General features: G+C 39.4%; 1 long non-coding RNA gene across 1 annotated transcript; it reads right to left on the bottom strand.

The window, feature by feature from the left end:
• Positions 1–1,445: 1,445 nt before the first annotated feature.
• LOC117955514 lies at positions 1,446–11,851 on the bottom strand. Its single transcript, XR_004659071.1, has 3 exons — positions 11,841–11,851; positions 5,649–5,759; positions 1,446–1,456 (listed from the first exon to the last, which is right to left on the bottom strand). It is a non-coding gene; the product is annotated as an uncharacterized LOC117955514 (long non-coding RNA).
• Between the last annotated feature and the right edge of the window lie 2,414 nt (positions 11,852–14,265).

Genomic DNA, 14,265 nt, shown 5'->3' with positions numbered 1-14,265 from the left:
AGTCAGTAATTACAAGATAGACTATTAAACTCTAAGGGGAATGTTTGCCAGGGAGGCAATTTGGCCACATGGAACAAGGACATGAATGGTTTAATTAAATGCTTTTTAAATTTACAACTTGACATGAAATTCAGAGACCTTTTCCCCTAGTCTCATATGCAGACATTTAATGTTTTTTTAGCTAGGCAAAATATGCACGATGACAAGTAGGGCAAATGTTTTCCAGCCATATCATTAAAGATTAGATAGAAGATTTACCACCCTTTTACAGACCTCATTGGCTTTAACATAATTGTGCCTTCCTGCCTTATGATATAACTGTATGAAAGTTGACAACCATGGCGACAGTATGTTAATGCATTTCCCATAAGGCCAAACAGGGTCAAATTTTTATGCATAATCAAAATATACCTTGTAAAAACAGTTTTCATAGGACACAAATAGCAAGGATGATCAGAGAATGAACGAACAGAGCCACGTTTACTTTAGAAGAACCGTGTGTGGTCTAACAGCTAATGAAATTACATTAAACTGAATTGTGAAATAGGATTTGATGTGAGGTTACTAAACGTTTCTTTAGCATGACAAATGTAAGGCCCAGTGCAGGTTGTACAGCTTATTGAGATGATTTGCTCATATAGTATTCCTATCAGTATGCACACTGTGATATGATAATGCAATAATAGGTATACCTTTTATTAAAGAAAGGTCACTGGAATTAATCATCCTGGTATTAGTTATTGGGAAATAGCCAAGTAAGTGATGAAAGGAAAGCCATTCATTGCACTTGAAAGCAGGATGGATGCAGTGATTGGGTTGATTAATTTACTTCTTAAACTGTCAAAGCAGAGACTCAGTGATGGGGAGAACCATTTCAAATATTCAAAGGGACGAATGTTCTTGGGAAACACCTATTAATCATGACAATTTTGGCCGAGCAGATAAATTGTGGTGTCGGTTTTCTATGCACGCTGCCACAGAATCATTAGCTACAACAGTCGCTCAAGCCAGAACAGACATGGGGGCTAATCAGAATCTGTAATGGACATACTTCATAATTGTCAGTCTTTCCCGGTATGGTAAAGATACCTAAGCTGGTGAGGCTGAGAGCATTCTATGAAATGCAGGGAGCTTTGATCACTTTGAGAAAGTGATGTGCCTATATACTCATTATTTTACATCAAGACTGGTGTCTAAAGAATACAGAGGATTTTCAACATTTAATACCACAGTATTTTTAAAGTACAAATGTCGTCCTATTCTTATAGTTATTGAAGCGAAGTGAGTTCCTTATAATTAAGGCAACTTTATAGGCACTGTTCCCAAGCGAGTGTATGTACAAGTACCTGTGTTAGATGTTTCATCTTTATTAGCCAGAGCATGGTAAGCCTAGCTCTTCGTGCACTAATCCCCAGCTAAAGAAACAGCTTTCAAGGAATTAACATCAAAAGTAAAGCTTTGCGTGCCGGCAGGGGAGCTTTCAACAGAGCCTGCCTCAACTATCTCCTAAGTATTTTCAGAGCCTCAGGGATGAAGTGGAAGTTAAGTTTAACTTGCTCTGTGTTCTTCTGCAAGTCTTTGACCTTGTTCTCAGGTCTTTTAATAATCCCTGATATGTTTGAATCCTTACAGCGTTTGGGGCGTTTCCATGGGGCACTGCCGGCGGGTGAGGATTTTTCAAATGGGCCCATCACCCATTTTTTACTTTAACCATAAATCATATGATCAGCAGGTTGGGGTACATGCAATTGAGGTTTTGAATTAACACCTTACAAACATGAATTACGTACAGTATCACCTGACGTGAATAGCAAACCTGTGAATTTCTATATGCATTCATGCAGTATGTACTTATTATCATCAGCTCTGTATGTCAGTTCATTAGGTGAAAACTTCCAAAGAAATGTTTTAGAATGGATCATAAATGACAAATTACAGTGTGATGTAATGTCACTTTATAAGGTTTACACGGTTATACAGAGAAATATTGATAAAGTAATTTTGTGGCTCCATATACCATGCATTTAAGTAACATTCAGTTGATACTTTGCTTTATCCATGCTTCCCTTCAGATTTGCAGATGAATTAAACCAACAAGTGTATGGAGTGTCTACAATGTTTTTTTTAATCTATACATTTGAGCCTGTAAAGCAGCACACTTCCTCCTAAAGCCCCTTTCAAGAGATAATTCTCTGGCCGGTGATGATTGCTTTCACAATACTTTCTCTTGCTTATGTTCCCATAACTCATTTACTCTTTCATAGACTGTGACAGCTTGGCTTGAGCTAAGGGACAGTGATGACTGATTCATTGTGTCTTTCCAAAGTACAGTTGGAGAAAACGACATTGGCAGCTTTGCTTTGTAGCTGATAGCGAAAACAAACCGTATATCTCCTATCTTGTGAGGTCCACAATGAATTCTCCATGGTACAATAAATCGCTTGTCTACCTGACGTTAACATCCCATCAGACAATCATCAGGCAATCTTCTTTCTCCTCTCTAAATCTATTTATGTGGCTTTCTTGAAAGAAGTGCTGTGGGATTTAGTTTGTCACATGTCGCACACGCTGTGGGATTCTGAAACACGCTGAACCTCAGGTCGCATCACAATGTCTCCATTTTACACTTATGACAAGGTGAGATAGTTTGACTGGGGCATTGCATTATGAAAATCTTTTATAACATTTGAACGTCCTGTGAAACATGTTGAGTATTTTACCATTGCCATAATATGTTGTGTGGGAAAATGTTAAGTCACCTAGTTATGTATTAATTCTTATTGTGTTTGAGTATCCGTAAATATCTCCACATGGGAGCTAAATTATGTTTTTTAATGAGGTGCTTAAAAGAAGTCACATACCCAGAATGTCACATATATAATGCACAAACTGAAATGAAATCACAAAAAAAACTAAACCAAACTCCCCCATTCTGAACTTGAGAAAAAGCAGCCCTGAGGGTTTCTATCAAATAAGTCTTCTGCTGGAAGAGATGTTCTAAAACTCCCCCACCACCGCCTTGTTTTGGAATTACTTCAATAACTCGAAGTTTAGGTCAGTTAGACTCCTTGTGACCTGCATTTTTAAAGTTTTGTGCTTTTAGAAAGTTGGATGTTTTGAGATCAAACGGCATATTCATACTTTGTGCATGCGTGTTTGAGTTTGTGTTTTGTACGACCAATATACAGCAAAAGTGACCGCAATCAACTCATGCTAACAATGCCGGGTTGTAATCAGCAAATTCATATTATTTTGTGATGTCACTGCTATCAAAATGGCCAAATTAGCTGCCCATAGGTTTTGGGGAATCAAGGATGTGACTGTACAGAGGAATAGAGAGAGCTCCATCCAGTTTTTATTGTGTCCTATAAAACAGCAGGCAGGACACTTAGAGAGGTGAAGGTGGGGTTACTGAGAATAATCAAGTTTTTCCTTGATGTTATACACTTGAGTGCTATACTGTGTAAAGCAAAAATTGGACTATGCAGACAAGTTTTTATTTTAAGATCTTTACTTTTCATTTGGTCCTCCAGTAAGTTTGATTTGACACTTTTATTTTATAACTCCTTAATTGGAACTGATAGATCGTCTATTGCCTTGATAGATCGTCTATTGCCTTGTGTCTATTGCCAATGTTCTCTGTATGTCTTAAATCCTTTAGAGGGAGATGGTCAAAAAAACAATAGAAATTAGCCGCGAAGGTGAAAACTGTATTTTGTAGATGCATTAGATTTATGCAGATGTACATAACCGGTGACCGAGATTTATGACAGAATTTTATTGAGTAATATTTGGGTTGACTTTGTTAAATGACTGATGAAAATCAACAGGATGGTGTTTGCGCTTGGAAAAAATAAAGCATACATTAAGAAATGTATACACTGTTCTTGTCACATGGACAGTGTGACAAAAGTCAGTTTTATGTTTTACTTTTTCCAGGGCATGAGGTTTTTGCTTTTGACCTTTCTGTGCAGTAGTTTGTGCAGAGCCTCATTAACCATGGCCACTTAAAAAACAAAACGATACAGGGGCTGTACTTTGAAGGTGAGCTAGTAAATAGCATTTTCAGATTGAATTTGAAAATCTATGTATTTGACTGTGCTTGCAGTGATTGCTCTAGTGCCACTAATTGGGACACTAGGAATAGTTCTGCCTCAGTGATTGTTTAGATCTTACAAAGCAGATAAAAGGTAGCCATTGTGGAACAAAACATTGCAGTATTTCCCCCTGGACCATTTATTAAGCAGAGCAGAGACAAATGTTTTTAAATTCAGTGTTGATAAGTTGTAGGAGAGAAGGGCATACAGTATACTTGCGCATCATTGACTTATCTGTGGGTTTCATCAATATTGTTTTCCTTTTACTCCAGATAAAATCAGCACCGCCGTTGTCAGATGTCTTCATTGTAAGATTGTCATTATTTTGTAACCTCAGTTTGGCTTCCCGCTCCCCTGGGGCAGCATTTCCCATCCTTTCTGAAACACTTTGTCAATACGACACAATATACAACGTATTATTTTCTTAGTGAAAGTATTAAGTCAGACATGGCTGTTCATAGAAAACTAGCCTGATTTAGGGCTCAATGCACTACTCTGCTGTGTCTCTTTCTCATCAGTTAAGGGTGTTGCCACAGTGTTAAAAGAGTTATTATAAAAATGCAAATCTGTATAGTTCAAACCTAGTTCACATCCTTTTATGGTAAATGGGCGCAAAGAAAAAGTGCCTATAGAATGAAGACATATCCTAGAACAGAGTTGTATCTGCAATATCGCTGTACTTTTGTCCCAGTCTCCCTCGTCTTGTTTAATGTTCATATGCGATTCCCTGTGTTCATTGCATTGTAAGAAGCCACTCTGGAAGCAGATGGAAGTGTATTCTCACATTTACCGGTCGTAATGCTCTTGGGCATTCTAAATGAGACAGAGCATGCACTTGCACAGAACATGCATTTTGTCAGAAAAACTTACCACTGGCAGCTTCAAAGGGGGCTTTCACACCTGCCTCATTTAGTTTGGTTGAATAACCCTAGAATTTGTTTCCCCCCTTGGTGCGGTACGTTAGGGAAAGTGAGAAAGCAGCAATTGCACTCTGATGCGGAAGCAGACCAAACAAGCGGACCGAAACCTACTTGATAAGGTGGTCTCGGTATGCTTTCAATCGAACTCTGGAGCGTTTTGTTTGTGGTGAGAACGTGATCTGACCTTCAACCGCAACATCTACTGGATGTGTGCTCCACAAATCTGAGCTACATGGCTCCTGTAGTCAGTTGTGCTTTGCATTTTGCGACCCAACATAAGATTGTGTTTTCTCTTACATAAAAGGACTGTGGTCAAGCTCATCTTCACTCCCAATTCTGTGGTTAAACCAGCCATCGCTAAAGTAAGAGACAGACACCTGCAAAGCAGAGCAATTTCTATGTGACAATATGTGATTATTTAAATGAAATGCGCTGGTTTTACCATGGAGTTGCAAGAAGTATTCACTAGTCGGAAACACAAGATCTTCTCCTTGTATTTGCTGTCTTGCTCCTGCCCCAGACACATCTGACCACTAAGCAGGTTGAATCTTCTTACATGATACTATACACGCCAGAAGTCTGCAACATTGTTTTAGCCTGTGGGGTTCTGAACAACATCTCTCAGGAAAACAATAAATGTAGAGATGGAGCCAGCTGACCCGATGCCCAGAGAGCAGTGTCCAGCACAGCCCCAACTGGGGGCTATACCAAGGAGACAGGATATTACTCCTCGCTTTCAACACTAAGGTTTAGTGTTATGTTTGGCAATGATATTCAATACAGGAAACATGTACAACATTTTTATTTATTCTTCAGCTTGTCATTTGTCTTTTAAAGTGTTGCTAATGGCCACAAGTGAACGATTTCTTTCTGCCATCGACCGAAATATTTCAGCTTGTTTTTCCAGCCCCTCTGCTGTCAGGACACAGGGTCAGGGTGGTGGTCCAGCACGGGGGAGTGGAGGACACAATCTCTCCTGGCTCTTACTCACAAAAAAAACACAAGTAAAGTTTATTTAAATATAGGCACACCTGCATGTAGGCCTAAGAGATTGCAATATAAGCCTATATAATACTATTAGGAGTATACATACTGTATGTCAAGGATGTATAAATTAAACAAACTTCAGCTGGAGTTTAATACGTCAACACTGTTGACCGCATCAGTGATCTCTTTCTATTCCGCATTCTTCCTACAGCCTAATACCAGTTTTTAGGCTGCCAAATCGAACACACGTTACTGCAAATTAAACTGAGATGTCAAGGTTTCAATCCCCACCCATGAAAAGTGTCGCTTCTTAGCCTGATTACGTCTTGCCATGTCGTAAATAGTAGGCACAAGGCTTCAAAACTGAGAATATATTGAGGCATGATATTGAAATTACGATGGTTTCCAGCCGCTGCATTTATCAATGTCTGATCATTCTTACGCTCTGATTGGTGGGATATGAACGTTTCATGGATCCCACGTGAAGCCTGTTGAGGATTTCCCCGCTCATATCTGCGCTGGTTTCTGTGTTAGATTGATAAAGGGTCAATCAATAAAGGATGAGGGTCATTGGGTGTGAGTTTTGAAGAAAAATGATTATGAATTTAATCATCACCCTGAACCTTACCGTGCGTGCACACCGCCACCAACTCGAGCTTTTAAATTTACCAGAAGTCATTAATTTTCAATGGAAGCGTCTCTTTTAGCTGCAAGGAGCCTCAAATCTGTTGCGTTGCGTTTTGAGTATGTTGAGCGCCATTCAGAAAGTTGAAAATGTTCAACTTTATGGTAATGAGCTATGACGCGGTTCAACCGCAAGCAGCGGCTAACGCCAGCAACCAATCAGAATATAGACATCCTTCGCGCTGGCTTATTCCGGAGAAACTATTGATGTAAACTTTTGTTCCTACCAAAACATTAATTCTGAGGACTACCTCATAATCGCTGTTGCTGGGTTACCTATTTGTTATTATATAATGTTGTGTGTACATAGGGTCCAGTTAACGCTACCTGCCGGCCACACGGTCTCTAAACGGTCTGCTGACAGTGTAGTCCTGCACGGATCGCTAGGTTAGTCTGGCAGCTGCTGCGGCTCAGCGGCTAACGAGCCAGCTAACTGCAAACGGACACCGCTGCGACCAATTAACAACACATATTCTGTCATTACATATGTAATTTTATAAAAGCTTTCTAGTGTCAGTGTATTGGCTGTGATAGAACATAGAATGCCGCCTCGTCAGAGAGGCCAAAGCGTCAAAAAGCTTCCCCGTACTTGTTTACAAGCGCAGCTAGCTAGCACTCATCTACTGGAGCCCCTGATGGATGTGCTGGGAGTGATTGCACTACATTAGGCTGCGGGTCCACTTAGCGCTAGCTAACTTTAGAAGCTAGCTAGTGCTGCTAGCTCACCACACACAAACACAGACACGCGCAGACAGACAAATGCAAAGTATGTGGACCTGCAGCACATCCATTAGGGCCTCCAGTAGAGGAGTGCTAGTTAGCGGTGCTAGCTAGTGGCATCTCCTTTTTTACATCTCCTTGTTTGTCTAAATACATCCATTGTTTATTCAGATTTTTTGAGTATAGTGTTTGTCCCCAGTACATGTTTTTTTCTTTTCTAAGTTTTTTTTCCTGCATGTCAACTTCGGGGCTCTGTATCATTCAGCTAAAGCCGCTGTCTTTTTAAAACCACAATGACCAATTGATTGTGATTGATAAGCACATTCGTTTTTAATGAAGAAAACTTACATTATAATACAGTAAAAGCAACTCCCATCTTTCTGTAGATGTGTCTATTCGTTTGGTGTTCTTATCTGCAGTCCAGAGATGTTTCTGTGATTTTAAAGCATGCTAACACCAAAATATTATATCCAGCAAAGTCTCTTGCTGAATATACTCTTGGAATAAAGCCTGGTAATCCATAACAGATGCTCCACTGCAGTCCTATCCCATTCAGTACATGAGTCATTGGGCTTTATTAAACCCAATCTGGGCTGAACACCGTGCTGTGTGATTGACAGACATATTGCTGTGACCCTCTGGCCTTTGTTGTTTTCCAGAGGCACAGCAAGACTTGTATGCCGTGGTTTTTGTTGTTCATAATTGCAGTGGGCTAGGGCTAAATGCTTGCCGGGTTCAGGTTAAAGTCCTTTGATTATGGATTTTGATTTCAATGATCAAATGAGTTCTTACCAAAGGGTCTTTTCCTTTATGTAGAAAGAACATTTAAACAAATGAAACCAGCATGTTTTATATCATTGCTGTAATAATTAGTGGATTTTGACTGATTAGAATACTAATAATTTCTGCTGTAATAAAAAGTAAAGCATATGCTTTCTGCAGAGTGTGGTATACAGTTTGCAATGTATTAATGTGTATTTTCTTTTTTTAACACTGCAACATTAACATTATAAAAATCCATGCAACTTGGGCCATTACAGCATTTGCCAAACCAGGGAGTAACTTTACAACATGGGCCAAGACTCAACTCACTGTAAATTAAGCACATACAATTAGAACGTGCATTATATGAGTGCATTCTGCCCTATGATAGAGCAACAGAACATCAAGTCCAAAAGCATCTGTACTTTAGTTTTTTTTCCCCACACATGCCTTCATCACAAAACTAATTATTGATTTTTATTGAGGACCCTTTTCCCTTTTCCATAACAGTGCACTGCCTCTCAATTACGACTTCCAAGAGTGGGAGGCAAATGCATATAATGATCTCTTCATTTTAACATCTGTCAGCTGGGGTTGTTTGATATGACTGCACTTGCAGTGAATATGGCGTTATGAAGTCATGGTACAAAAACTATGATGCACATGTAGTTTATAAAGATGAAAAAAATCTAGTCAAGGTGGCAGTCTGGCAGTCTGCTTTACTGCATTTCTGTGGGAGAAAAAGAACCTTTGACTTTAAATAGGACACTGCAGTGTTAGTTTCTGCCTCAATATATTGTCGGCATTTGTTTTGTTATTGAAAGAAGCACAAACCTGACACAGACCAAAGACTGCTTTCCTGTACACCTTGCTACATTAATTGTACATGTTTGTGGAGGATTAAGTTGTACCTTAAACCTGAAGAATTATCCTAATTAAGCCCCGGAGATACTGCTATGAGTAGTCTTTACAGGATAGCTTCAAGTGTTTTCTCACCATACAGATATGGTAGAGATAAACGTAGATGGTGAAAATGTGTCAAATCTAAAGAAAACAAAAAATTATAATGCTCTTTCTCAGTCTGTGCCAAGTAGACTTCACTGACAGTCGGTGATTTGGATGCATAACTAATTGCTCACTGTGCAGCAAGCCTGCGTCTAAGCTGTTTTGATGTATCAGCTTGGGGCTTTGGCTCTTTCCTGGGGTTGATTATTATACAGTCCAGGCTCTTTAGTTATGAGGTCTTTCATTCTCCTAAATACATAGTGCTGTGTGTCCCAGGTGAACTTACTTCTAGAGCCCGACCGATTTTTAAGGCCAATACCGATACGAATAATGACAATGTATTCTGACTATGTATATTTAAAAAAACTACATCCAGAAATGTGTTACAAAACAAACAGATTTCCCTAACATTAATTAATTGTTATTTATTAGTTCTCACTTAAATAATATGATAATAAAAAACAGTGGAACGTCAACATACATTAAAGTTCTGATAAATAAAATGTATACAAATACAATTGTAAGATATGAAACTTAAAGTCTTTGGAACATAAAATCAGTATTGCCAGCAGGGGCTTTGACGTTAGAGCGCCCTCTGGTGGACAAACTATGCAACGCCAACGCTAATAACATGATCGATAGTCCGTTTTTATTTTTTAAATACTCTTTTATCAGAATCATTTATTTGTCATTAGAAATTATTTTGTTAAACGAATATTTAAATGAAAAATCTTTTTCAAAATCAGCCATTATAAATGCCGATACCAATAGATCGGGAAATAACTAATATCGGTTGATAATATCGGCCCGCCTATATTTCGGTCGGGCTCTACTTACTTCTTAAAAAAAGTGAAGTTGTTGTGCATTAATATCAAAGAGGCAGAAAGCAAACTTTGACTGTTAGTGAACCATTCCCATGATGGTTTTGAGCACACCCGTCTTTGGGGTGTTCCATGTCTTTCATAGTTGAAATCTTGGCTTTATGCTTAGCAACTGTGGGGACATGTCAAAGTAGCTGACTATAAGGGAGATAATGCTCTTTTCCTAGATTAAGCTTTAAATTCTTGCTATCAGGATAGAAGCATAGTACTTTTTTTTTTCTTGTCATACTCTATTTTAACAGACATGTATATCATCAACAATGGCTGGGACTTCAAACCTTCACAATTTGGTTGTGCTATGGTGAATGAAGGCAAATAGCTATAGTATAATCAATATAAGAATATAAGAATATGTAGCATCTTAACAAGCTGTTAAATTTGGACAGTTTGGGTGATATTCTTCAAGCTTTATGGGCCTATTGGACAGATGGTATCCATAAAAGGGAAAACTACACACTCCTACCAGCTTTGCCACGATGCCATAGTGGGTTGGTAAAGGGTAATGTGGCTTTTAGATTTTATGGTTATTTTGCTCTTTAGTTCTGAGACAGACTCTGAGCGTGCCTTTGCAAGTTGTCTCTTTCTACCACTTGAATTATCTAATTTCTTGTTTCTGAGATTTTTTGCAATCAATTGTGCCTTCGCCATGTTCAGAAGATCATCTTTGCTGCATAATACAAAGGGTTAACTCATATTGGTTGGAGCTGTGCTTCATTACGGTTGAGATGACATATGCACCAGGGAAAACTTAATGAATACATGTTATTTATTCATGATTCGCACAGAAAGTGTCACTGACAAAAATTCAGACCCCAGGTGTCAAAGAATACATTGGGTCAATTCTTCTGCATCTTTTTAATTAAGTATAGAGACCACCAAACCGTTTTTACTAACAGTATGTAACTTTTTTTTTTTCTGCTGTATAGTTGGGCATTTTAATATAGGTTGATCTATGGAGAACGACTTCATTTTCATCTTGTGCACTACAAAACTGCACTTTAAAATGTAACTATCATTCTGTGTAAAGTGGAAGGTTGTGAGGGTTGTCAAGTCAAAAAACACAAGACTTTCACCAAGGACATTGGAATTTGTGTCCAGTTGTTGTCCCACGTGTCACTTAAAGGTACATTTTGAAATCCCACCCATGATCTTTTCCTAACGTATAAGAACTGTAAGTGATTTTACCAGTTGGTAGTGAGAATGTGTTGCAACATACAATATTGTAGTTACACATGTTAAACCAAAGAAAATAGACTCCTGATATACTATCATCACGATACTTATGCCACAACATTATTGTGATTTTTAAAATATTGCTATGTTCTGCTAAATCTTGCAATTTACAACCTTTTTCCAACTTCTAATTTTTTCCAATTTCAAATGATGTCCCCAAAAGAAACTTTGTCAACATCTGTTTTATCTAAAAGATAAATTTCTCTGTTTGTTCATATCACTTTAATTTTACTGCTGCAAAATGGGATTGTCAAGCAGACAAACTGACTAACATATATAATAAAAGATCAATACTTGGCGCCTGTGTATTGATACAGTATTGCCACTGAAAATATCGTGATACTATGCTGTATCGATTTCTCCCCTCACCCATAAGTTATAGTTTGGTTATATGAGCTGTCTCATTGTATCAACTAGTGCAGTGCCCATTGAAAGTGTGCCTGTTTGGAATGGGTGCTTTCTTGGCCTGTGGTATTGCTGCTTGTTGAATTCAAATTGTATCCCAAAACTACCTACAGAAGGACCCCAAACCACTAAATATGCAACTTCACTGTATAGCCTACTACTGATATACAGCGTAAGCTGCTTCTACATCAGGTGAAGACATTGTACTACTATATTTATCTGACAGAGAACGGGGCAGATTCAGAATGTAATCACAAAATATCAAAATGACAATGTAGAGTATTCAGACATTAGCGTCATGGACTCATCGCAGTGCGCTACCCACCTGGCCCATTATGAGAGTTAATCATCTGTTTGTGTGTGTAGAGAGAGAGAGAGAGAGAGAGAGAGAGAGAGAGAGAGAGAGAGAGAGAGAGAGAGAGAGAACATTTCAGCAGAGGTGTTCATTTCTATACAGGTTTAGTGGTTTGATGGTTAACGGTGAAGTAGGGAATTTAATTCGTGGGGGTGGGACCAAGGGTGAGTTCGATGAAAACTGATGTATCTGCCCGGTTCAATTCTGAGATTCGCATTGCACAGCGCTCCGAAGGAATAATCTCCAGGATTGTGCTACATTATGTTCTTCCAGCTCACAGCAATTTAATACAATAGCAGGAAAAGAGTCCCCCCGCTGTTGTAAAGCATTCTGCATGTGGCGTCTGCTGATGTGCAGGTTACCTTCCCTCCCCCAAACACAGACTCATATATACAGATACGTCTCACTTTGTAAGAGAAATAGCCTGCCTATAAGTGGCATAACGCTGTTATGCACTTGTCTGGTTGTGCTTTGCGTTATGGCTGTAACAATACACCAAACTTTGGTTCGATTTGGTTCACAATTTTTGACACACGATAATACAAATAAAACAATCAATACAAACCTTGATTCTTTTCTCTTTTGGGGGGGTTTTAATACATTTTTCTTTTTTTGCCACATGGCATTGTTTGGTCATTGATTACATGCCAGTTTGCAACACAGTAATACAACAGATACCTTAGTTATTGATATTGATTGATTCCAATGTTGATTGATCCAACACAAAGATTCTATTGTACCTTAAAATAATGTTTCCAAAATCGTTTTAGTGGTTCATTAACTCGTTGGAATGAGACATAAGAATATTGGCAACATTTACTCTCCCAACCTGTAGGGGGAACAAAGAGGAAAAGTGCTTTGGTGCCTACTGTAAAAGGTGCTGGTTGACAAGTAGCTAATGCTGATGTAATTATTGGTGGCTAATGTAAGATTACGACACGCTCAGTTATTTTAGTATGATTGTTTTGACCATGGTTAACAACTGTGGACTAACCCCCAAATTCATCAGTATTGTTAACTGTAAAGATAGATTACTAATGTAATGGTAGTTTATCTAGTTAGCACACCTCTGTTTTCTGCCTCAGTCTCCCGGCACTGCGAGGCTTCAGTTGGGATGAGAGCTGACAACAGCCCCAGGGGACACATCCACAGTCAGCCACCAGCCAGCTAGCAACCATCCACTGTAATTGCATCCCCTGCTGGGGGACACATCCACAGTCAGCCCCCAGCCAGCTAGCAGCCAGCCATCCCAGTCAGCACTTAATTCCGGTGCTAAGGACGCAAACGTCAGTTTAATGAACCGACGGGAAACAGACCCAGGCACCCGATTCAAACCGCAGCCACTTGTAACGCTAGCTACACCTCCGTTAGCGTTACCGGTGCCCCCTCTTTTGCTTTTAGCTATCTGTTCAGTTAGCTAAATTAACCAGACAAAACAGGAATAAGGCACCAAAAGGACTAGAAAGTCAAAGATATGGTAGCATTGGATTTAGAAAAAAAGTTATATCTCCTGGAGTTGGAAGGGGTTTGTTTTGCGATTCTGCCTTCTCCCACCGCGACACAGGCTCGGGATTCTGAGATGTCCTAAAATTCAGGAAAATGTCAAAGTCAAAGACAGTCCAAAGTAGTGCTACTTTGCACATTTTTGTGGGTCTGAGGTGTATGTCACATTTTAGCTGCCAAAGCTCCGCTGCGCACAAACGCACGCACACGCACACGCACACGCACACACACACACACACACACACACACACACACACAGTGACAGACAGAACTTCCTGTAATATATAGATAGATGGTCTTGGGAAATCGTGCTTAGTAGCCACGGCCACCAACAGGGAAGATTTAGTTTGAGCTGCTACTCTACATTGCCCATGGCATGACTTAGTGGATGTAGCGGAGAAGACAATGAATTCTCCTGGAGAATATTGAGAACAAACAAGAGTACAGTAGAGAGAATCTGAGTTGCATGCATATCTATCTATCCGAGAGACGTACTTCCTTTCCATACCGTGGGATAAAGCAGGCCTAAAGAGCGGTGATTTATTGAGTGTGTGGAGGGGCCTGACAGGCACGGCTCTCATTAGACCGACACAGTTTTAATTAGTGGGAGCACAGCAGTGATGCAGGTGTTTACATTTTGTGAAGAAACCTAAGCAAGAGCACAGGGGCTCACACAGCATCAGTGAAATCCTCTCACAACCTCAGAGGGCTTT

The sequence above is a fragment of the Etheostoma cragini genome, chromosome 13 (assembly GCF_013103735.1).
Source record: "Etheostoma cragini isolate CJK2018 chromosome 13, CSU_Ecrag_1.0, whole genome shotgun sequence".
NCBI lineage: Eukaryota > Metazoa > Chordata > Actinopteri > Perciformes > Percidae > Etheostoma > Etheostoma cragini.
Note: the sequence above shows the minus strand (reverse complement) of the source record. Positions and strands in the feature narration are given on the sequence as shown.